The sequence below is a fragment of the Nerophis ophidion genome, linkage group LG29, assembly GCF_033978795.1.
Source record: "Nerophis ophidion isolate RoL-2023_Sa linkage group LG29, RoL_Noph_v1.0, whole genome shotgun sequence".
Lineage (NCBI taxonomy): Eukaryota > Metazoa > Chordata > Actinopteri > Syngnathiformes > Syngnathidae > Nerophis > Nerophis ophidion.
In genome coordinates, this window is record NC_084639.1 from 1,172,803 (window position 1) to 1,195,940 (window position 23,138).

Sequence of the window (23,138 nt, forward strand, 5' to 3'; positions counted from 1 at the left end):
TGCGCATGCGTGTTTTTCAGGAAAAGCCAATCTGATTGGACAGATTCATGGAGTGCCGTGCCAAATCTCGCGATCTCAGGATTTACATCAAGTTCATTTTCTCCTTATATGTCCATCTGAAAATAGCCCTTTTTGGCTAGGACATCATTTTCAAATGATTTGAAAATGTATGCTTTCTATCAGACGGCGGCGGACATGACGCGTTATTTGCCATCAGTTAACGTCAGAAGAAGAAGAAGCGGGGAAACAGTAGGTGGCGTAACATTTGAAGGTTGTCAGTGCGCCTACCTTCAACTAAAACAAGGAAGAAGAAGAAAGCCAACACTTAGTTGTTTTTTTTAAAGGTTTATTTATAAATGTCAACAATTACAAACAGTAAGACAAACAACAATATACAACATTATAAAACATTATGAAAACAGTACAAAACAGCGCCAGGGGGTTGTAAGTTCAAAATAATTAAAAAAAAGAATAAAAACATATATATATAAATAATAAACAAAATGCAAAGCCGTAGGCTTATTCAGATTCATCAAACAACTTAAATGTGGAACACAGCATCATCGTTTTCACAGCTTTTTTGTTGTTAGAGGTAGAGAGCGTTTTAATGTAAAGTTCCAGATCTTTTTTAAAGGCACAAAAGATAGGACGGGTATTAAGAAACTTACATTTATGAATATAAAACTTAGCCAATAAAATAATGAGCTTGCAAAGGTAGAATTCCTTTTCAATTTTTTGTTCATACAGTGTAAAACCAAAAATCACATCTTTAAAGTAAAGCACAAATTTGTCATAAATATTGTCCAGGATGAAGCGACAGATGCCTGCCATAGTGATGGAGTGTTTTCACAAGTATAAAACAAGTGGTTAACAGTCTCTGGGTGCATGTTACAAAAGGTGCAGGTGACATCAATGTCCTTTTTGTATCTAACCATCACAGTCTTTACAGGGTAATAGCGATGGATGATTTTAAATGATATCTCTTTGACTTTGTTGCTAAGTAAATACCTGTTAGGAAGGGACCACGTTTTGGTCCAACAGATGTCATTTACAACATTATTCCATAAGGAAATGACATAGGAGACAGACACACAATCATTTTGGAATAAGCTGCGGATTTTTCTGTTATTTTTTTGATCAAAGCAAAGTTTCCCCACGGGAGTGTCAAGTGGATCATTCACAATGTTTACAGCAGAAAGAGGAGGTGTGTAAGCCATGTACAACATAATAACACCTGTTGGAATGTACAACATAATAACACCTGTTGGAATGTACAACATAATAACACCTGTTGGAATGTACAACATAATAATACCTGTTGGAATGTACAACATAATAACACCTGTTGGAATGTACAACATAATAATACCTGTTGGAATGTACAACATAATAACACCTGTTGGAATGTACAACATAATAACACCTGTTGGGATGTACAACATAATAACACCTGTTGGAATGTACAACATAATAACACCTGTTGGAATGTACAACATAATAACACCTGTTGGAATGCACAACATAATAACACCTGTTGGAATGTACAACATAATAACACCTGTTGGAATGTACAACATAATAACACCTGTTGGAATGTACAACATAATAACACCTGTTGGAATGCACAACATAATAACACCTGTTGGAATGTACAACATAATAACACCTGTTGGAATGTACAACATAATAACACCTGTTGGAATGTACAACATAATAACACCTGTTGGAATGTACAACATAATAACACCTGTTGGAATGTACAACATAATAACACCTGTTGGAATGTACAACATAATAACACCTGTTGGAATGTACAACATAATAACACCTGTTGGAATGTACAACATAATAACACCTGTTGGAATGTACAACATAATAACACCTGTTGGTCAGCTTGGTCAGCTGTGCTGATTGATTTAGTTTCAGTTAAGGTATCCATAAACTTAAGTTGAAAAACTTATTGGGGTGTTACCATTTAGTGGTCAATTGTACAGAATATGTACTGAACTGTGCAATCTACTAATAAAAGTTTCAATCAATCAATCAATAGTGCGTAATCAGAGCGCATGTGTAAAAAAAAAAAAAATTCCCAGTCCACAACTATCCTCATTCACAACACGTTCTCTTAGATTTCCATGTTATGATACATGTTCACATTATTTATTGACTGTATCTAAAAAGTATTAAAAAATATATGGTATTATTTAAATGAAGATATGAAATAATCCTAAATGAAATTCAATGACTTGGTTTATATTATTGGATATACTAGGTCATAAAATCAGTGTCAGTTGAGTTGGTCCATAGATTTCCTGTAGGGAATTTTAATGTGCAGCAGATGTCAGTATTTAGTGACACAGGATCAATACAGTTTATAAATGTGTCAAAAGGCTGTGCAACGCCTCATCAACCCCTCACTAACAATCACACAGGTCAGGTAATGTCAAGACTTTAATCTACACTGGACATAGGCAGTCTTCTTTACTGTCAAAGACTTTTTGACAAATCAATCAAACAGAGCACCCAGTCAAATGACAAATTCAGTATTACTTATTTCATCTTGTTGTTTGTGGTCTGGACATTTGACACAGGAATTTAACTTTTCCACACACCATCCTGAATCACGGTTTCAATCGTAGTCCATGTTAACTACCAAACCGTAACTTAAAAGGGTTGGTTGAACAAGTATAAGGACTAGCAGGTCATTGCAAATGTTGATAATAGGCACAGTACTCATGGACTAAGTTTTGGGGAAATTCCTATTGAAATCAATGGGACATCCTTCAAAGTTCCACTTATTCCGTCTGATTCCAACTGTTCCAACTTCAAAATTTTCAGACTCTTCAGGAATCGTGTGCTTGATTTCAACAATGCTAAAATAATTCCGGGATTCCAGTTCATCATCAGCATTGGAGCAATCACACGCAATTCCTTCAGGAATTGCCTCATCTAGTTTTTAATGTTTAATAAAAAATAAAAACAATGATAAAAAAAGATACAATACAACATTTCGAAGTTTTAACCTATTCAAACCATTCCACCTTCGACTCATTGCACCATTCTGGAAATTCAAACTTCCCCTTTTCCTTGTCAAAAAAAGTTGAGGATTTTCCAGAATTCCTGCTTTTCCGAAGCCCTATTTCCACCCTTTTTCTGGCGACTACACCTTCCACATTTTTCAACGCGTTTTAACTTTTCCACCGTCAAAGCTTTCTTCTGCATAGGAAGTTGAAGAATTCTCTGTTGTCCCGAAATTCCGTATTACCATTTGTCATTTCAACATGTTATTACTTCAACAATTCTCCACCGATTGAAAAATTGTCCAAGACATCAATAAATTTAGATTAGATACTACTTTATTTATTCCTTCAGGAGAGTAAATGCCTTGGCAGAAGACACCTCCTGCCAAAGATGCCTATACCGCAGGATTTTTAATTGTTCAAATGATCATCAAATGTTGCCGTTGACATCAGTGATGCTGTTTGGAACAGAAATGATATATTTAGTAAGTAGAAAGAAAACACAAGGAGCCCGGGCACAGCAGCGAAGGTCTGCCCGGCCGCCGGGCAGCCCATGCATGCTGTGCCCTCCGGGCGACAGCAGCGAAGGTCTGCCCGGCCGCAGACTGGCTGCGTAGTCCTTATAGCTGTTCTACCAACCTTTTTAAGTAACGGTTGGGTAGTTAACATGGGTGCCAATTGCCTCGTACCTTAGTAGCTGTTTAGCCAACCCTTTTAAGTTACGGTTTTAAGAAGTACCAAATGTTGAAACCGTAGGTCAGGATGGTGTGTGTAAAAGCAAAATGCCTGTGTCAGTCCACAGCATTGGAGCCTTTGCACACAACTCTTTCAGGAATTGCCTCATCTACTTTTAAATGTGTTTGATAAAAATGGAAAATAACTACTAAAAAAAAGATACAACAATATAACGTTTCCACATTTTTTAAGCTATTACACCATTCTGGAAAATCCAGGATTTTCCAAAATACTTTCTTCTACAAAGCCTTCTTTGCAGCGAATATTCTTTTCACAGTTTTCAACATGTTATAACTTTCAAAGTCCAAGGGGTTTGCTATTAATAGAACATTGACAAACCTCTCCAAGGTTTCTCATAGTCATCATTGTCACTGTCACCGAAGTCCCACTTGGGTGAGTTTTCCTTGCCCTTATGTGGGTCCTACAGAGGATGTCGTTGTGGTTTGTGCAGCCCTTTGAGACACTTTTGATTTAGGGCTATATAAATAAACATTGATTGATTGATTGATAAATGTGTATCTATATGTGTGTGTATATATATATATATATATATATATATATATATACACACATGTATATATATGTATACACACACACGCACATATATATATGTGTGTGTATACATCCATCCATCCATTTTCTACTGCTTATTCATATCTGTATGTATATATATATACACATGTGTATATATGTATATATATATGTATACACATATATATGTGTGTAAACATACATCCATCCATTTCTATCGCTTATTCATGTGTATGTATATATACACATATATATATATATATATATATATGTGTGTGTATATATATATATGTACACACACATATATACGTATGTATATATATATATATATACATATATATATATAAATATGTATATATATATATATATGTATACGTATATATATGTATATACACACACACACATATATATATAGATATGTATATGTATACACATATATATGTATATATATATATGTATACAGACACATATGTACACACACATATATATATGTACACACACGCACACACATATATATATATATATATATATATATATATATATATATATATATACACATATATAAAAGCAACCGCATATTTATAAAAATATCACTAGTGCAGAAATCTGCCTTTAACGCTGCTATCATGTTTATTTGCGCTGTAAACAAGCCCCGCCCACTCCGCCCGTGTCGGGTCCTTTTCATGCTGGTTTGGTAACACTCGTGTCACGTGATTTCAAAACTGACGTCTCATTGGCTGGTTCCCACGCAGGCGCGATTTATGCAAAAGAAGCCCATTTTTCCACGCTGATTTGCTTTTGTCCAACACATCTGCGGAGGTGAGTAGTAACGTGCGACATTTACTCCGTTACATGCACTTACGTCACTTTGAAAACAAAAATGTACTCGTCAGAGTAGTTTTACTGCAACATACTTTTTGTGCTGATAGTTGTCTTACATAATGGCGCCACTAGATGACGCGCTAGCATAAAGCAGCAGGTGTATGTCATTAGCTGATGGCGTGTTTGGGAATGATCAAATAATTGTCTTGCATTTGTTTTCACTGAAAACAGAAGACTTTTTACTTTGACTTGAGTAGTATTGTGAAGAAGAAACCCTGCTTTATTTCCCTTCCGTGTACTTACATCAGAATGATCAACCATTAGGCCAGGGGAGTCCAAACTTTTTCCACTGAGGGCCGCACAGGGAAAAATAGAAGTATGCGGGGGCCATTTTGATATTTGTCATTTTCAAACCATAACAAAATACCGTATTTCCTGGAATTGCCGCCGGGGCGATAATTCATTTAAAGCCTCTTCTCACTCCTGCGCTTACCAAAGGCATGCGGTAAAAGTAAGCATGCGCTAATTATTTTAAAACCTCTTTCACTCCGGCACTTACCAAAGGCATGCAGTAAAAATATGACTGTGATGTAAGCTTGGACCTTAAATCCTACTGAATAGCTGTTCATCTTCTTCCCTTTATGCGATTTCAAATGACCGTTATTGAAATCAGCCTCCTCCATTTTGAAAATGATGACAGGGGAAGTGTCACCAGTTTGACCAGGCGGTAATACTAAGCATGCACTAATTATTTTGCGAAGGCAGTAATTCAAGGCAGGCGCATACTATATGTCCTGCGGCAATTCAAGGAAATACGGTATATAGATTTTTGAAGATTATTTTACCTTTATGGGTCCCGGGGACCATAAAGGGTCTCAGTTAATAACATGTTAAAAATAAGTCAAAGTTTTATATTTTATTTATTGCTTACAGTAAATCTTTATATCAACATTAAAAAAAAAAAAGGTTTTATGGCATTTCTGTCAAAAACGTCTTTGTTTTTTTAATAGTAAAACAGAAATATGCAGTATTTAGTAATTAGAGCCCTAAAAGATCAATAATTCAGGACACCATTGATTTGAATTCTTTATTATTTTGGAGTCATCACAGTGAAAAGATAAATAAAATACCAGTAAATATATTTGGGATCAAAAAGGTGCCCCACTCAGAAAGTGATACATTTTTATTAGGTTTTTTTTTTTATAACTTAAGTTACGAGATCAACTTCAGATATATCTGTTGAGTTTACATTTGAACTATTATTTTGTTTGTTTTATGCTCTTTTGTCAAAGAAAACTTGGTTTTTATATGGCAACTGCACAATATATGCAATATTTACCACATAAAACATTTTAAAGTGAATATTTTGAACTAATTGTAGCTTTGAAAATAATTAATTATAACATGGCTTTTTTTTTTGTCATTATTTTTTGTTTAGAGCAATGGCAAAAAATACTTTAAATTGTATTTATTTACTAGCAAGCTGGTCTCGCTTTGATCGGCATTTTTAATTCTAAGAGAGACAAAACTCAAATAGAATTAAAAAATCCAAGGAAATCTTTTAAAGATTTGGTCTTCACTTGTTTATAAATTCATTTATTTTTTTACTTTGCTTTTAAATAAATTCATTTATTTTTTTTTACTTTGCTTCTTATAACTTTCTGAAAGACGATTTTAGAGAAAAAATACAACCTTAAAAATGATTTTAGGATTTTTAAACACATATACCTTTTAAATTCTTTCCTGAAAATTGAAATCAATGTTCAAATAAATGTATTATTTTTTATTGTAAATAATAATAAATACATTTTCATTTAATTCTCCATTTTAGCTTCTGTTTTTTACAAGGAAAAATATTTGTGAAATATTTCTTCACACTTATTATGATTGAAATTCCCCAAAAATTATTCTGGCAAATCTAGAAAATCTGTAGAATCCAATTTAAATCTTATTTCAAAGTCTTGAATTTCTTTTTTAAAAATGTTGTTCTGGAAAATCTAGAAGAAATAATGATTTGTCTTTGTTAGAAATATAGCTTGACAGGGAAGGTTTTTTCCCATTTAAATTCATTAAAAGCAGATGTTGTATTCTTACAAGAAACACATCTCTGTAAAGACAACCAACACAAACTTCAAACAAGCTGCATATCTCAGGTTTATCACGCACCCTTTACTTCACAAGCTAGAGGTGGAGCTATTTTATTTCATAAAAATGTGCCTTTCATACTTACATCAAAAATAATTGACCCTAATGGAAGATTTATTTTATTGAATGGTCATATTACATCCTAGCCAGTAACTTTTTGGAATATCTATGGACCAAACACTGATGACTCAAACTTTTATCATGGAGTCTTTGGTCTACTTCCTGATGATAGCTCCTCTCATATCTACATTGGTGGTGGCCTTTTGGACCCCACTTTAGATAGATTGTCAACTAAATCTCATGTCATTGCTAACTCAACTAAAACTATTAATAATCTTATGAGATCAAGAAATATCATAGACATATGGAGAGTAAAACACCCTAATAAAAGGGAGTATTCATTTTACTCCGCTGTACACAATTCCTACACGAGAATTGATGACTTTTTAGTGGAAGCCTCTGCCCTCTCCAATGTCAGTAATCCTGAGTACCATAGTAGAATCATCTCAGATCACAGTCCTGGGAGTTTGCAGATTCAAATTGATCTCCTTAAAATCAAACAAAAATGGAGATTTAATCCACAACTATTATTATCTGAAGATTTTAAAGAGTATATAAACAAGATTATCCAAGATTTTATTGAGGTGAATGATAACGGAGAGGTCTCAGACTCCACATTGTGGGAAGCTCTTAAAGCTACTGTGAGAGGATCTATCATTTCATTTGAAATCTCAAAACAAGAAAAAGGCAGAGAGAATTAGAAAAAGAAATGGAAAAAATTCATATCAATTCTCTTTTGCAGTCTGATTACAATAAGATGCTGGAACTGAAAAATGAATACAACTCTCTTCTTCTTCATGGGGAAGTATCTAAACTCCTGCTGAAAAATAAACCAAAACATTTTGAAATATCCGATAAACCACAAAAACTTCTATCTAGACAGCTCAAAGGAGATCAAGCCAAAGCTGCTATTCACAAAATATGCTCAAAAACAGGTGAAACATGTACAGATCTAAAGGATATCAATAATGTCTTCAAAGACTTTTATTCAGAATGATATCAATCTAATTCAGCTATATCGGTTAATGATTTCAATGATTTTTTTACCACATTAAACTTACCTCAACTGAGTCCAAATCATCAGAATTCTTTAGACAACACTATTTCAACTGAAGAACTGCAAAAAGCACTGAAATCTTTCTCCTTGAATAAAAGCCCTGGTCCAGATGGATTTGGTGCGGAGTTTTATCAAGCTTTCAGTGAAATACTATCCCCTATAATACTTAGAATGTTAAATGATTCTTTTGTGAACAACAAACTTCCAAGTTCTTTGTATGAAGCCCATATATGTATAATACCAAAAAAGGGAAAAAATCCACTTGATCCAGCCAATTCTAGACCTATCTCCCTGCTCAATTTAGACCATAAGATTCTAACTAAGGTACTCGCAACCACATAACAGAAATGATTCATCCAGATCAGGTGGGTTTCATCCCGGACAGACCTTCTTTTGGCAATGTACGGAGATTACTGAACGTATTGTACTCTGACTGCACAGGAAACAAAAAGGCTGCCGTCCTGACTCTGGATGCTCATAAAGCTTTTGATTCAATTGAGTGGGCTTATCTTTTTCATGTTCCCAAATTATTTGGATTAGGAGAACATTTCATAAAATGGGTTCAAATAATTTATTCTGCACCAAAATCATATGTCATAACTAATAATGTAATATGGGATAGTTTTGAATTACACCGCGGAGTGAGACAGGGTGACTGCCTTTCGCCCTTACTCTTCAATTTGGCCCTCGAACCACTGGCTATTGGTTTAAGAATGAAGTCTAATATTAAAGGATTTTCAGTGGTCTCATCTCACTTTATGCAGATGATGTACTTGTTACACTTACTGAGCCAGAAGTTGCACTACCACTTCTTTTAGAATATGTAGACTCTTTTGCTAGAATATCTGGTTATAAAATAAACTGGTCCAAAAGTGAGCTTATGTTCCTAGGAGATCATGTTGAGATCAGTCAAAATCCAGTTAAAGTCGCAGAAAATTACATATCCTATCTTGGCTTAAAAATATCTCAAAATGATCAATCATTACTAAAGTTGAACTTTCTTGAAGCCTTTGAGAGACTGAAAGTGTGTATTGAGTATTGGAAGACCCTACCTCTCTCTATGTTAGGCAAGGTGAATGCTATCAAAATGATCACCTTGCCAAAATGTATTTATCTTTTTCAAAATTGACCAATTGTAATTCCTGTAGATTTTTTCCAAAAACTTGAATCTTTAGTTCTAGATTTTGTGTGGGGATGTAAAAAACGCAGAATATCCAAAAAGCACTTATTTAGATCTACAATGTTCAAAAATGATTATTGGGCATCAAATCTGAACGCATTGACCTATTGGAAGATGGGGTCCCCAAATAATGAATCTCTTAATTCTGCTCCCTTATGGCTGAAATTGGAACTGCAGTCATTAGTGAAACCTTATACATCATTGCTATCGCTACTTTTGACTAAACCAGTCTCTTCAATTAAATCAATACGTCATAGTGTTGTAGTACGAAATTCTATCAAAATTCTTTCTCAAATTAAAAAACAATTGAATATTTCCAATGTGGCTATGTATTCACCAATATATCACAATCATGCATTTATAACAGATACAACATTTTTTGACTGGTACTCAAATGGAATTAAATGCATCAAAGACATTTATGTCGAGGACAGTCTTGTGTCATTTGAGCAATTGCGAATCAAATTTAATTTGTCCCAATTCAGTTGGTTTTGCTATTTGCAGGTAAAAACATTTATCAAAGAAAACATTTCAAAGTCTCAGCTGGTAAATGAAAAACATCCTCTTTTAGAAGTATTACATTTACCACCCACAAGTAAAAAGTCTATGGCTAAATGTGTCAGCTGCTTCATTATGTCCATGACATCAGCAGACAGTGTTCAAAGAGCATGGGAACAGGAACTAAGAACAACAATACCCAATCAGCAATGGGAACAGACACTCTCTCAAATTCACAAGTGCTCAATTAACAGCAGACATAGGCTCATACAGTTGAAAGTGATTCATCCTTTTTACTATTCGAAAGTTTGATTACACACATTTTATCCTGATACATCTCCACTTTGTGATAAATGTAAATCTGCTGAAGGATCATTGTCTCACTCCTTTTGGGGATGTCCAATTATTCAATCATTTTGGTCCAGCATTTTCTTTTTTTACTCGGGGGTATATCAGAGACAAATTGTCCCTGATAGGGATATGATCTTATTTGGGTGGTCTTCAGAAACACAAAAGCTTCCAAAACATATTAGAAGTGTGTTGCTGCTTGGGACGCTTTTGGCCAAAAGACTCATTCTCAGAGACTGGAATAGTCTATCTGCACCCAACTTCAGGAACTGCTTAAATGAACTTGTGAATGTAATGACTCTTGAAAAAATAAGATTTATAAACTCTACAAATATGAACAAATGGGAATTAACCTGGAAACCTTTACTGACATATATTGAAGCATAACTTATAGACATTTCAAGAAAAACTAAACTGCCATCTTATTGTAGTTGTATTCCTTTTTTATCTTTATTGTTATTATCTTTTGTACTGATTCAACACTACACTTGTTTTTCTTGTGTCACTTCTGATATGCTTTTGTCATGGTTTACTTGCTTTTTTGTTCAGTTTTTTTTGTATTGATCAAGCCCTGTAACTTTTCCTTTTTTTCCCCTCTAAGTGTGTACGGTGGACAGGCCCTCGGGAGGTGATCTTGTGAACACTTGCTGAGGATCCTTGATGCCGAGGTATGTTCATCCATTTTGCTGTGATCTGGATAGCCTGCTGATCGTGAGCCGCAGCAGGATGGATGGATATATGGATATATATATGTATGGATATATATATGTGTGTGTGTATGTGTATATATATATATATACAATATTTGGGTATATTTTCTAATAATGTCTGTACTGTAAACCTTGAGTTGTTAAAGTTCATGTGCACCTCTCTCCTCAAGTGTGTATGTGTGCGTGTATGAGTGGATGTGACTGTTTGTCATTTTAACTGTAAAATCAAATCAAATATATTTGCACAAAAAAAAAGTAAGATGAAATGTTTCAAATAAGGGTGATATTTGCTTCTTTTCTGTCTGATAAGATCATTCTTCTCACTAAGCAGATTTGATGTTAGTGTTTCACTTGTTTTAAGGGTTTTGCTCCTAAATGATCTCAGTAAGATATTACAGCTTGTTGCTGAGATGTTATAGAATAGAATAAAATACAATAGAATGGACTTTATTGTCATTATATTTGCATAGAACGAGATTAAGGACTCCAACTTAAGGTGCGGTAGTGGAAACAAATATGGGCACGAGAGGTAATAAAGGAAAAACTATCAATTGAAATAAACAGACTACAATCCAATAAAAATAAGAAGCAATCCTGTACAATATACAAAACACTATAGAAATACAAAATACTGTACAATATACAGAACAAGACAAGAGTACCAAAGTAATAAATAATAATCAGTGTCGGACGTATTGCACTTGAAGGGAATAAGCGGTAGAAAATGGATGGATGGGTAGTATTGCACAGTAGGGTATTAGGGTAGGATATTGTATAGGGGTGAATTATTATTATTATTATTATTATTATTATTATTATTATTAAGTTAGAGTTCAACATGGTGACAGCTCTGGGAAAGAAGCTGTCTCTGAGTCTGTTTGTTCTGGCTCTGATGCACCTGAAGCGCCTGCCCGATGGTAGCAGGTGGAACAGGTGGAAGCCGGGGTGTGTGCTGTCCTTGGTGATGCTTTTTGCTTTGTTGAGGTACCGGGAGTTATGTCAATCCTTCAAGGAGGGCAGGGGGCAGCCGATGATTTTTTGTGGAGACTTTATGACCCTCTGAATCGCCTGTTTGTCTGCTTCGGTGCAGCTGGCGTACCACACTCTTATGACCTATATTGAGTAAAACATGCTTGAAACTAGAATATCAACTGTTGCAAATCTGTGTCATCAGCACAAGTAGAAAACTGCTTTTTTAAAGTAAAAAATGTCTTACTTCAAGCATGAAAAAAAAAATCATGATGCCGAACGCATATCGTTACGTCAAGATAATGGCCTTAGCGTTTACTTCATGTAAGAATACTCTTCAACATATTGAGGAAAAAGGTCTCTTTTTTCCTACCAAGAAAAGTGCACATGTTATTAGTGAGAATATACTTATTTTAAGGTATTTTTTGGTCCATAGAGGTTTGCTAATTTGACCTGTTTTGGAAAGTCTTGACAAGATAAACCTTCTTCTTTTATTGGCAGATAATATTGCTAAATACCCCTAATTTTAGTTTGTTTTTTTCTCGTTTTTGAACACTGACTTTTTGCAGTGCAGGATGTTTCCTACCAGTTTGAAGCCATGTCTGAAGGGTTCCGAGGTGGAATGTTCTGCGCTGGCCGATGGCGGCGTCGGGGGGGGGGGGGGGCACTGCACCGCATGCCCATGGTGACGAGGAAACAGCTGACGCAGGCAACAACGGCATAGACCAACATCTGAAGGATGACAGGTGAACATTTATTTTTACCTTGAGATCCTTTAATCAGCTATTCAGTAATTCTATATAACTCACCAAAAGTGGGAGTTGTGCCGTGCGAGCGATCTTTGGAGACGCCATGTTGGCGATGAGGATGCCCAGCGGGTTGGCTGTGGAGGAACAGCGGGCTAAAGATGATCACCTCCATGTCAAGTGTCTCCCATAAAATTGCTCATAGACACCTTGTAACTCACTTGGTCTGCCAGAGCATAAGACCATGTAGCAGGAAGGGATCAGTGTTGCCAACGTAACCACTTTCTTGCTATATTGCGTAATCAGACCTCTTTTTCCAAAAAGTGACTCATCCATTGGAAAGACTTTTGTAGACCATGAATGCATCTGTGGGCCCCTCCCACATCTAAAATCACTCTAGGGATGTAACCATGAATGGTATTAATGATAACCGCGGTAAAACACCCCACAGTTAGTATTACCATTTTAAAGGGCGGTACAGCTTGGTTGGTAGAGCGGCCGTGCCAGCAACTTGAGGGTTCCAGGTTCGATCCCCGCTTGCGCCATCCTGGTCCAGTGGTTCTCGAATAATAGGACCTCTTTAAATACTTGACAGTTTGAAGCAGTTTTCAATAGAAGTAGTGAATTCAATAATGAATTAATGTTTTACAATATATATTTACATATGTAATAATATTGACCAATGTTCTTGTAAATTTATAGTGAATTTAAAAGTACATTCGTTAATTGTGGAACTGTGACAACACTCATTCTAAACATGAATGTTTTGCATTTCATGTTTTTTTACAGCCATTTATGCAAAATAGTGGATTATTCCAAGGCAAACCACCGCCGCCAACAAATACACTATATTGCCAAAAGTATCTGGCCACCTGCCTTGACTCACATATGAACTTGAAGGGCCATATCATTCCTAACCCATAGCGTTCAATATGATGTGGGTCCACCTTTTGCAGCTATTACAGCTTCAACTTTTCTGGGAAGGCTGTCCACAAGGTTGCCGAGTGTCTTTATAGGAATTTTCCACCATTCTTCCAAAAGCGCATTGGGGAGGTCACACACTGATGTTGGTGGAGAAGGCCTGGCTCTCAGTCTCCATTCTAATTCATCCCAAAGGTGTTCTATTGGGTTCAGGTCAGGACTCTGTGCAGGCCAGTCAAGTTCAGCTGCATCAGACTCTGTCATCCATGCCTTTATGGCCCTTGCTTTGTGCAGTGGTGCACAATCATGGTAGGAGCGTGGAATTGTTCAAAAGGTTTAGGAATCCTGGAGTATTCAAAGTTCCTTTCACTGGAACTAAGGGGCCAAGCCCAACTCCTGAAAACCAACACCACACCGTCATTTCTCCGCTGACCCCTCTCTGTCAGTTTACATGGTCTACTAATTGGTGGCTGAGTTGATGTTGTTCCCAAACTCTTCCATTTTCTTATAATAAAGCCGACAGTTGACTTTGGAATATTTAGGAGCGAGGAAATTTCGCCACTGGATTTGTTGCAAAGGTGGCGTCCAATGACAGTTCCACGCTGGAAATCACTGAGAGCGGCCCATTCTTTCACAAATGTTTGTAAAAACAGTCTCCATGCCTAAGTGCTTGATTCTATACACCTGCGGCCATTTCAACATGTTATTACTTCAACAATTCTCCACCGATTGAGAAATTGTCCAAGACATCAATAAATTTAGATTAGATACTACTTTCTTTATTCCTTCAGGAGAGTAAATGCCTTGGCAGAAGACACCTCCTGATTAAATGTAAAACTACAAAGAGCAGACTGCCAAAGATGCCTATACCGCAGGATTTCTTATTTTTCAAATAATCATCAAATGTCGCCGTTGACATCAGTGATGCTATTCGGACCAGAAATGATATATTTAGTAAGTAGAGCGAATAAAGAAGGAGACCGGGCAACAGCTGCCCTGCCCTGCCCTTTCCTGTAGGGAATTTTAATGTCCAGCAGATGTCAGTATTTAGTGACACAGGATCAATACAGTTTATAAATGTGTCAAAAGGCTGTGCAACGCCTCATCAACCCATCACTAACAATCACACAGGTCAGGTAATGTCAAGACTTTAATCTACACTGGACATAGGCAGTCTTCTTTACTGTCAAAGACTTTTTGACAAATCAATCAAACAGAGCCCCCAGTCAAATGACAAATTCAGTATTACTTTTCAACAGACATTTATTTAATCTTGTTGTTTGTGGTCTGGACATTTGACACAGGAATTTAACTTTTCCACACACCATCCTGAATCACGGTTTCAATCGTAGTCCATGTTAACTACCAAACCGTAACTTAAAAGGGTTGGTTGAACAACTATAAGGACTAGCAGGTCATTGCTAATGTTGCTAATAGGCACAGTACTCATGGACTAAGTTTTGGGGAAATTCCTATTGAAATCAATGGGACATTCTTCAAAGTTCCACTTATTCCGTCTGATTCCAACTGTTCCAACTTCAAAATTTTCAGACTCTTCAGGAATTGTGTGCTTGATTTCAACAATGCTAAAATAATTTCGGGATTTCGGTTCATCATCAGCATTGGAGCAATCACACGCAAATCCTTCAGGAATTGCCTCATCTAGTTTTTAATGTTTAATAAAAAATAAAATAAATAAATAATGACAAATAAAGATACAACAATACAACTTTTCGAAGTTTTAACCTATTCAAACCATTCCACCTTCAAACTTTCTTCAGCCGCACAATACTTGTGCTATAGTTGTAGGAAATGTCTCAAAACCTCTTCAGAAGTGCCGACAAAACCCAAAAAGGGCAGAAAAAGGCATATTTTTGGAAAAAAAAATTCTCAAAAATGTCGTAAGGGGGGGCCTTACGCAAAAATTCCCAAAAACGAACTTTCTTCAGCCGCACAATACTGGTGTCATAGTTGTAGGAAATGTTTCAAAACCTCTTCAGAAGTGCTGACAAAACCCAAAAAGGGCGGAAAATGCATATTTTTGGAAAAAAAAAATTCTCGAAAATGTTGTAAGGGGGGGCCTTACGCAAAAATTCCCAAAAACGAACTTTCTTCAGCCGCACAATACTGGTGTCATAGTTGTAGGAAATGTTTCAAAACCTCTTCAGAAGTGCTGACAAAACCCAAAAAGGGCGGAAAATGCATATTTTTGGAAAAAAAAAATTCTCGAAAATGTCGTAAGGGGGGGCCTTACGCAAAAATTCCCAAAAACGAACTTTCTTCAGCAGCACATTACTTGTTCTATAGTTGTAGGAAATGTCTCAAAACTTCTTCAGAAGTGCCGACAAAACCCAAAAAGGGCAGAAAATGCATATTTTTAGAAAACTTTATTTCACGAAAATGTCGTAGGGGGGGGGGGCCTTACGCAAAAATCCCCAAAAACGAACTTTCTTCAGCAGCACAATACTTGTTCTATAGTTGTAGGAAATGTCTCAAAACCTCTTCAGGAGTGCCGATAAAACCCAAAAAGGGCAGAAAATGCATAATTTTGGAAAAAAGAAATTCTCGAGAATGTCGTAAGGGGGGGGGCCTTACGCAAAAATTCCCAAAAACGAACTTGATTCAGCCGCACAATACTTGTGCTATAGCTTTTTCTGGCGACTACTCCTTCCACATTTTTCAACGCGTTTTAACTGTTCCACCGTCGAAGCTTTCTTCTGCATAGGAAGTGGAAAAATTCTCTGTTTTCCCGAAATTCCGTATTACCATTTGTCATTTCAACATGTTATTACTTCAATAATTCTCCACCGATTGAAAAATTGTCCAAGACATCAATAAATTTAGATTAGATACTACTTTATTTATTCCTTCAGGAGAGTAAATGCCTTGGCAGAAGACACCTCCTGCCAAAGATGCCTATACCGCAGGATTTTTAATTGTTCAAATGATCATCAAATGTTGCCGTTGACATCAGTGATGCTGTTTGGAACAGAAATGATATATTTAGTAAGTAGAAAGAAAACACAAGGAGCCCGGGCAACAGCATGCATGGGCCGCCGGGCAGCCCATGCATGCTGTGCCCTCCGGGCAACAGCAGCGAAGGTCTGCCCGGCCGCCGGGCAGCCCATGCATGCTGTGCCCTCCGGGCAACAGCAGCGAAGGTCTGCCCGGCCGCAGACTGGCTGCGTAGTCCTTATAGCTGTTCTACCAACCTTTTTAAGTAACGGTTGGGTAGTTAACATGGGTGCCAATTGCCTCGTACCTTGGTAGCTGTTTAGCCAACCCTTTTAAGTTACGGTTTTAAGAAGTACCAAGTGTTGAAACCGTGGGTCAGAATGGTGTGTGTAAAAGCAAAATGCCTGTGTCAGTCTCCCAGCATTGGAGCGTTCGTATACAATTCCTTCAGGAATGGCCTCATTTACTTTTAAATGTTTAATAAAACAGGAAAATAACTATAAATAAAGATACAACAATACAATGGCTCCACATTTTTTAACCTATTACACCATATTGGAAAGTCCAGGATTTTCCAAAATTCTTGCTTCTACAAAGCCTTCTTTGCAGCGATTACTCTTTTCACAGTTTTCAACATGTTACAACTTTCAGAATCCAAGGGTTTTGCTATTAATAGAACATTGACGGTCTACTTCACTGTTTGGGCAGCACATCAAAATCACCAGTCGATGGTAAAACCAATATCGAATGTCACATTATAATAGAGCATTCATCAAAAAGTTTGCTTTCACAATTTTACTATCAGGGAGACTGACAAGGGCATTTAGCTTTTCCACACACCATCCTGACTCACGGTTTCAACAATTGGTACTTGTTAAAACTGTAACTTAAAATGGTTTGCTGAACAGCTATCAAGGTTCGATGCAATAGGCGCCCATGTTAACTACCCAACCGTAACTTAAAAAGGTTGGTTGAGCAGGTATAACGACTATGCGGCCAGATTCCTAGGTGACTGGGCATTTCATTGCTACTGTTGCCCAGAGGGCACAGTATGCATGGGCTGCCTGTGCAATATCTCAATTCCTGATTATTCTGAATGATAATTAGTGGGAGACCCGACAACACTGATGCATCGACATCTGCGTGTGCAGTAACAGCTAATCCTTTCGATAGCTCAGTTGATAAAGTGGAAAGCTGTATTAGCTTATGCTGAGTTCTTTAGGGCACTGGTTCAAATCCAGCTCGATGGATCACTCATTACGTTTTTACCATGAATTGATTAACGTGGAATCCGACCCCGACTTAAGTTGAAAAACTTATTGGGGTGTTACCATTTAGTGGTCAATTGTACAGAATATGTACTGAACTGTGCAATCTACTAATAAAAGTTTCAATCAATCAATCAATAGTGCGTATTCAGAGCACATGTGTAAAAAAAAATTCCCAGTCCACAACTATCCTCATTCACAACACGTTCTCTTAGATTTCCATGTTATGATACATGTTCACATTATTTATTGACTGTATCTAAAAAGTATTTAAAAAAATTTAGTATTATTTAAATGAAGATATGAAATAATCCTAAATGAAATTCAATGACTTGGTTTATATTATTGTATATACTAGGTCATAAAATCAGTGTCAGTTGAGTTGGTCCATAGATTTCCTGTAGGGAATTTTAATGTCCAGCAGATGTCAGTATTTAGTGACACAGGATCAATACAGTTTATAAATGTGTCAAAAGGCTGTGCAACGCCTCATCAACCCATCACTAACAATCACACAGGTCAGGTAATGTCAAGACTTTAATCTACACTGGACATAGGCAGTCTTCTTTACTGTCAAAGACTTTTTGACAAATCAATCAAACAGAGCACCCAGTCAAATGACAAATTCAGTATTACTTTTCAACAGACATTTATTTCATCTTGTTGTTTGTGGTCTGGACATTTGACACAGGAATTTAACTTTTCCACACACCATCCTGAATCACGGTTTCAATCGTAGTCCATGTTAACTACCAAACCGTAACTTAAAAGGGTTGGTTGAACAACTATAAGGACTAGCAGGTCATTGCTAATGTTGCTAATAGGCCCAGTACCCATGGACTAAGTTTTGGGGAAATTCCTAATGAAATCAATGGGACATCCTTCAAAGTTCCACTTATTCCATCTGATTCCAACTGTTCCAACTTCAGGAGTCGTGTGCTTGATTTCAACAATGCTAAAATAATTCCGAGATTTCAGTTCATAATCAGCATTGGAGCAATGCTGATAATGAACTGAAATCTCAATAACGACAAAAAAAGATACAACAATACAACATTTCGAAGTTTTAACCTATTCAAACCATTCCACCTTCGACTCATTGCACCATTCTGGAAATTCAAACTTCCCCTTTTCCTTGTCAAAAAAAGTTGAGGATTTTCCAGAATTCCTGCTTTTCCGAAGCCCTATTTCCACCCTTTTTCTGGCGACTACACCTTCCACATTTTTCAACGCGTTTTAACTTTTCCACCGTCGAAGCTTTCTTCTGCATAAGAAGTGGAAAAATTGTCGAAAAATTGTCTGTTTTCCTTAAATTCCGTATTACCATTTGTCATTTCAACATGTTATTACTTCAACAATTCTCCACCGATTGAGAAATTGTCCAAGACATCAATAAATTTAGATTAGATACTACTTTATTTATTCCTTCAGGAGAGTAAATGCCTTGGCAGAAGACACCTCCTGCCAAAGATGCCTATACCGCAGGATTTTTAATTTTTCAAATGATCATCAAATGTTGCCGTTGACATCATTTTTATGCACTGAAATTTTTTACACTGAATTTTTTCCAAGCTGAATTTTTTTACACTGAATTTTTTTACACAGAATTTTTTTTATGCTGAATTTTTATACCCTAAATCTTTATACACAACACTTTTATACGCCGAAATTGTTTTCACTGAATTTTTATGCACTGAAATTTTTTACACTCAATTTCTACACAGAATTTTTTTGCACTGAATTTTTTTCACATTCGTTTTTTCACACTGATTTTTTTTACGCTGAATTTTTATACACCAAATTTTTATACACAGAATTTTTTACGCTGAAATTTTTCACACCTAATTTTCTTTACGCTGAAATCATACACTAAATTTTTATATACTGATTTTTTTTACATTAAATATTTATACACTGAATTTATTTACAAATACTTTTTTTACACTTAATTTTTATACATTGCATTTTTTTTACACTGAATTTTTACACACTGACTTTTTATTCACTAAAATTTTTTACACTAAATTTTTATCAAGCTGAATTTTTTTACACTGAATTTTTTTTATGCTGAATTTTTACACCCTGAATTTTTATAACACAACACTTTTATACGCTGACATTTTTTTCACTGAATTTTTATGCACTGAAATTATTTACAGTCAATTTTTACACACAGAATTTTTTTTTGCACTGAATTTTTTTCACATTTATTTTTTTACACTGATTTTTTTTACGCTGAAATTTTATACACCAAAATTTTATACGCTGAAATTTTTACTATGAATATTTATAGACAAAACATTTTTTACGCTGAAATTTTTCACACCTAATTTTCTTTACGCAGAAATCATACACTAAATTTTTATATACTGATATTTTTTACATCAAATATTTATACACTGAATTTCTTTACAAATACTTTTTTTTTACATTGCATTTTTTTTACCCTGATTTTTTACCACTGAATTGTTTTACGCTGAATTTTTTGCACTGATTTTTTTTATGTTGAATATTTTTACACTGAATTTTTTTGACGCTACATTTTTATACTCTGAATTTTAATACACTGAATTTTTTTACACCAATTTTTTGTACTGAATTTTTTTACACTGAATTTTTATACATTGCATTTTTTTACACTGAATATATAATTCTTTGTTGATTGAGTACAAAAAAATGCAGATGATTGTGTGTGTGTTGATGTCATTACATCATGTGTCCACAGGGGGCAGTGTAGTGTTGGTCACACACGCACAGGTGTGGGGGATTACAGGTATTAGCTGGGAGTTCATGTGTTTGCTTTTGTGTTTGTTTTACAAGGGAAAAAAAGCTCCATCCCCCTGGAAAAGAAGGAAAGAAGGGAAGAATAATGTGGATTTATTGAGGAGAAAGAGAAGTAAATATTTGGTGGCGTTTAAGAAGTGTTTGTGTTCCACCTGCATGACAAGATGAGGACTTTTTTTAAGGCAGCACTTCCAACAAGAAGAAGAAGATGAGGACATGTTTGAGGCAGCACTTCCAACAAGAAGAAGATGAGGACATGTTTGAGGCAGCACTTCCAACAAGAAGAAGAAGATGAGGACATGTTTGAGGCAGCACTTCCAACAAGAAGAAGATGAGGACATGTTTGAGGCAGCACTTCCAACAAGAAGAAGATGAGGACATGTTTGAGGCAGCACTTCCAACAAGAAGAAGATGAGGACATGTTTGAGGCAGCACTTCCAACAAGAAGAAGATGAGGACATGTTTGAGGCAGCACTTCCAACAAGAAGAAGATGAGGACATGTTTGAGGCAGCACTTCCAACAAGAAGAAGATGAGGACATGTTTGAGGCAGCACTTCCAACAAGAAGAAGATGAGGACATGTTTGAGGCAGCACTTCCAACAAGAAGAAGATGAGGACATGTTTGAGGCAGCACTTCCAACAAGAAGAAGAAGATGAGGACATGTTTGAGGCAGCACTTCCAACAAGAAGAAGATGAGGACATGTTTGAGGCAGCACTTCCAACAAGAAGAAGATGAGGACATGTTTGAGGCAGCACTTCCAACAAGAAGAAGATGAGGACATGTTTGAGGCAGCACTTCCAACAAGAAGAAGATGAGGACATGTTTGAGGCAGCACTTCCAACAAGAAGAAGATGAGGACATGTTTGAGGCAGCACTTCCAACAAGAAGAAGATGAGGACATGTTTGAGGCAGCACTTCCAACAAGAAGAAGATGAGGACATGTTTGAGGCAGCACTTCCAACAAGAAGAAGAAGATGAGGACATGTTTGAGGCAGCACTTCCAACAAGAAGAAGATGAGGACATGTTTGAGGCAGCACTTCCAACAAGAAGAAGATGAGGACATGTTTGAGGCAGCACTTCCAACAAGAAGAAGATGAGGACATGTTTGAGGCAGCACTTCCAACAAGAAGAAGAAGATGAGGACATGTTTGAGGCAGCACTTCCAACAAGAAGAAGAAGATGAGGACATGTTTGAGGCAGCACTTCCAACAAGAAGAAGATGAGGACATGTTTGAGGCAGCACTTCCAACAAGAAGAAGATGAGGACATGTTTGAGGCAGCACTTCCAACAAGAAGAAGATGAGGACATGTTTGAGGCAGCACTTCCAACAAGAAGAAGATGAGGACATGTTTGAGGCAGCACTTCCAACAAGAAGAAGATGAGGACATGTTTGAGGCAGCACTTCCAACAAGAAGAAGAAGATGAGGACATGTTTGAGGCAGCACTTCCAACAAGAAGAAGATGAGGACATGTTTGAGGCAGCACTTCCAACAAGAAGAAGATGAGGACATGTTTGAGGCAGCACTTCCAACAAGAAGAAGAAGATGAGGACATGTTTGAGGCAGCACTTCCAACAAGAAGAAGATGAGGACATGTTTGAGGCAGCACTTCCAACAACAAGAAGAAGATGAGGACATGTTTGAGGCAGCACTTCCAACAAGAAGAAGATGAGGACATGTTTGAGGCAGCACTTCCAACAACAAGAAGAAGATGAGGACATGTTTGAGGCAGCACTTCCAACAAGAAGAAGAAGATGAGGACATGTTTGAGGCAGCACTTCCAACAAGAAGAAGGACTAGAAGTGACGTCATACCTGAGGTGAGTGCAAACTGTGAAAGAGGTGACTTGTCTTAAAGCGACAGTACACCCGTTTAAATGAGTGACATGCAATGAAAGATGTCTCGGAGACAAGAAGAAGGACAACTAGTCTTAAAGGAATAATATTCATGGCTGAAAAACTGCAAAAGAAGAGACAAAATAATCTAAATGTTGAATAAATCTGAACACATTTAAATAATGAGTTACATGTGTCATTAATTATTGTTATTAAATAAATTGTACCATAGGAAACATTAATTTATTTAATTATGAATTACAATTTAATGATTTATTTATGTAATGATTTAAGAAATTATTGATTTAATTATTTAATGGTTGAAGTAATGATTAAATTATGGTTTTAATATTTAATGATACAAATAATGATTAATTTAATGTGATATGTATTTTCACAATTTAATTAATTATTTAATGATTTAATGGTGTGATATTTAATTTAATGATTCAAATTGTTTAATTTAATTATTTATTGATCAAATTAAGTATTGATTCAATGATGTCATATTTAATTTAATGAGTCAAATTATTTAATGATTCAAACATGC

The 23,138-nt window shown here is 36.1% G+C and overlaps 1 long non-coding RNA gene across 1 annotated transcript; it reads left to right on the plus strand.

Moving 5' to 3' along the window:
• The first annotated feature begins 5,040 nt into the window (after positions 1-5,040).
• On the plus strand, positions 5,041-22,809 carry LOC133545962 (uncharacterized). The gene is made up of 4 exons (XR_009804948.1): positions 5,041-5,105; positions 10,998-11,064; positions 12,645-12,821; positions 20,786-22,809. It is a non-coding gene; the product is annotated as an uncharacterized LOC133545962 (long non-coding RNA).
• The last annotated feature ends 329 nt before the right edge of the window (positions 22,810-23,138 follow it).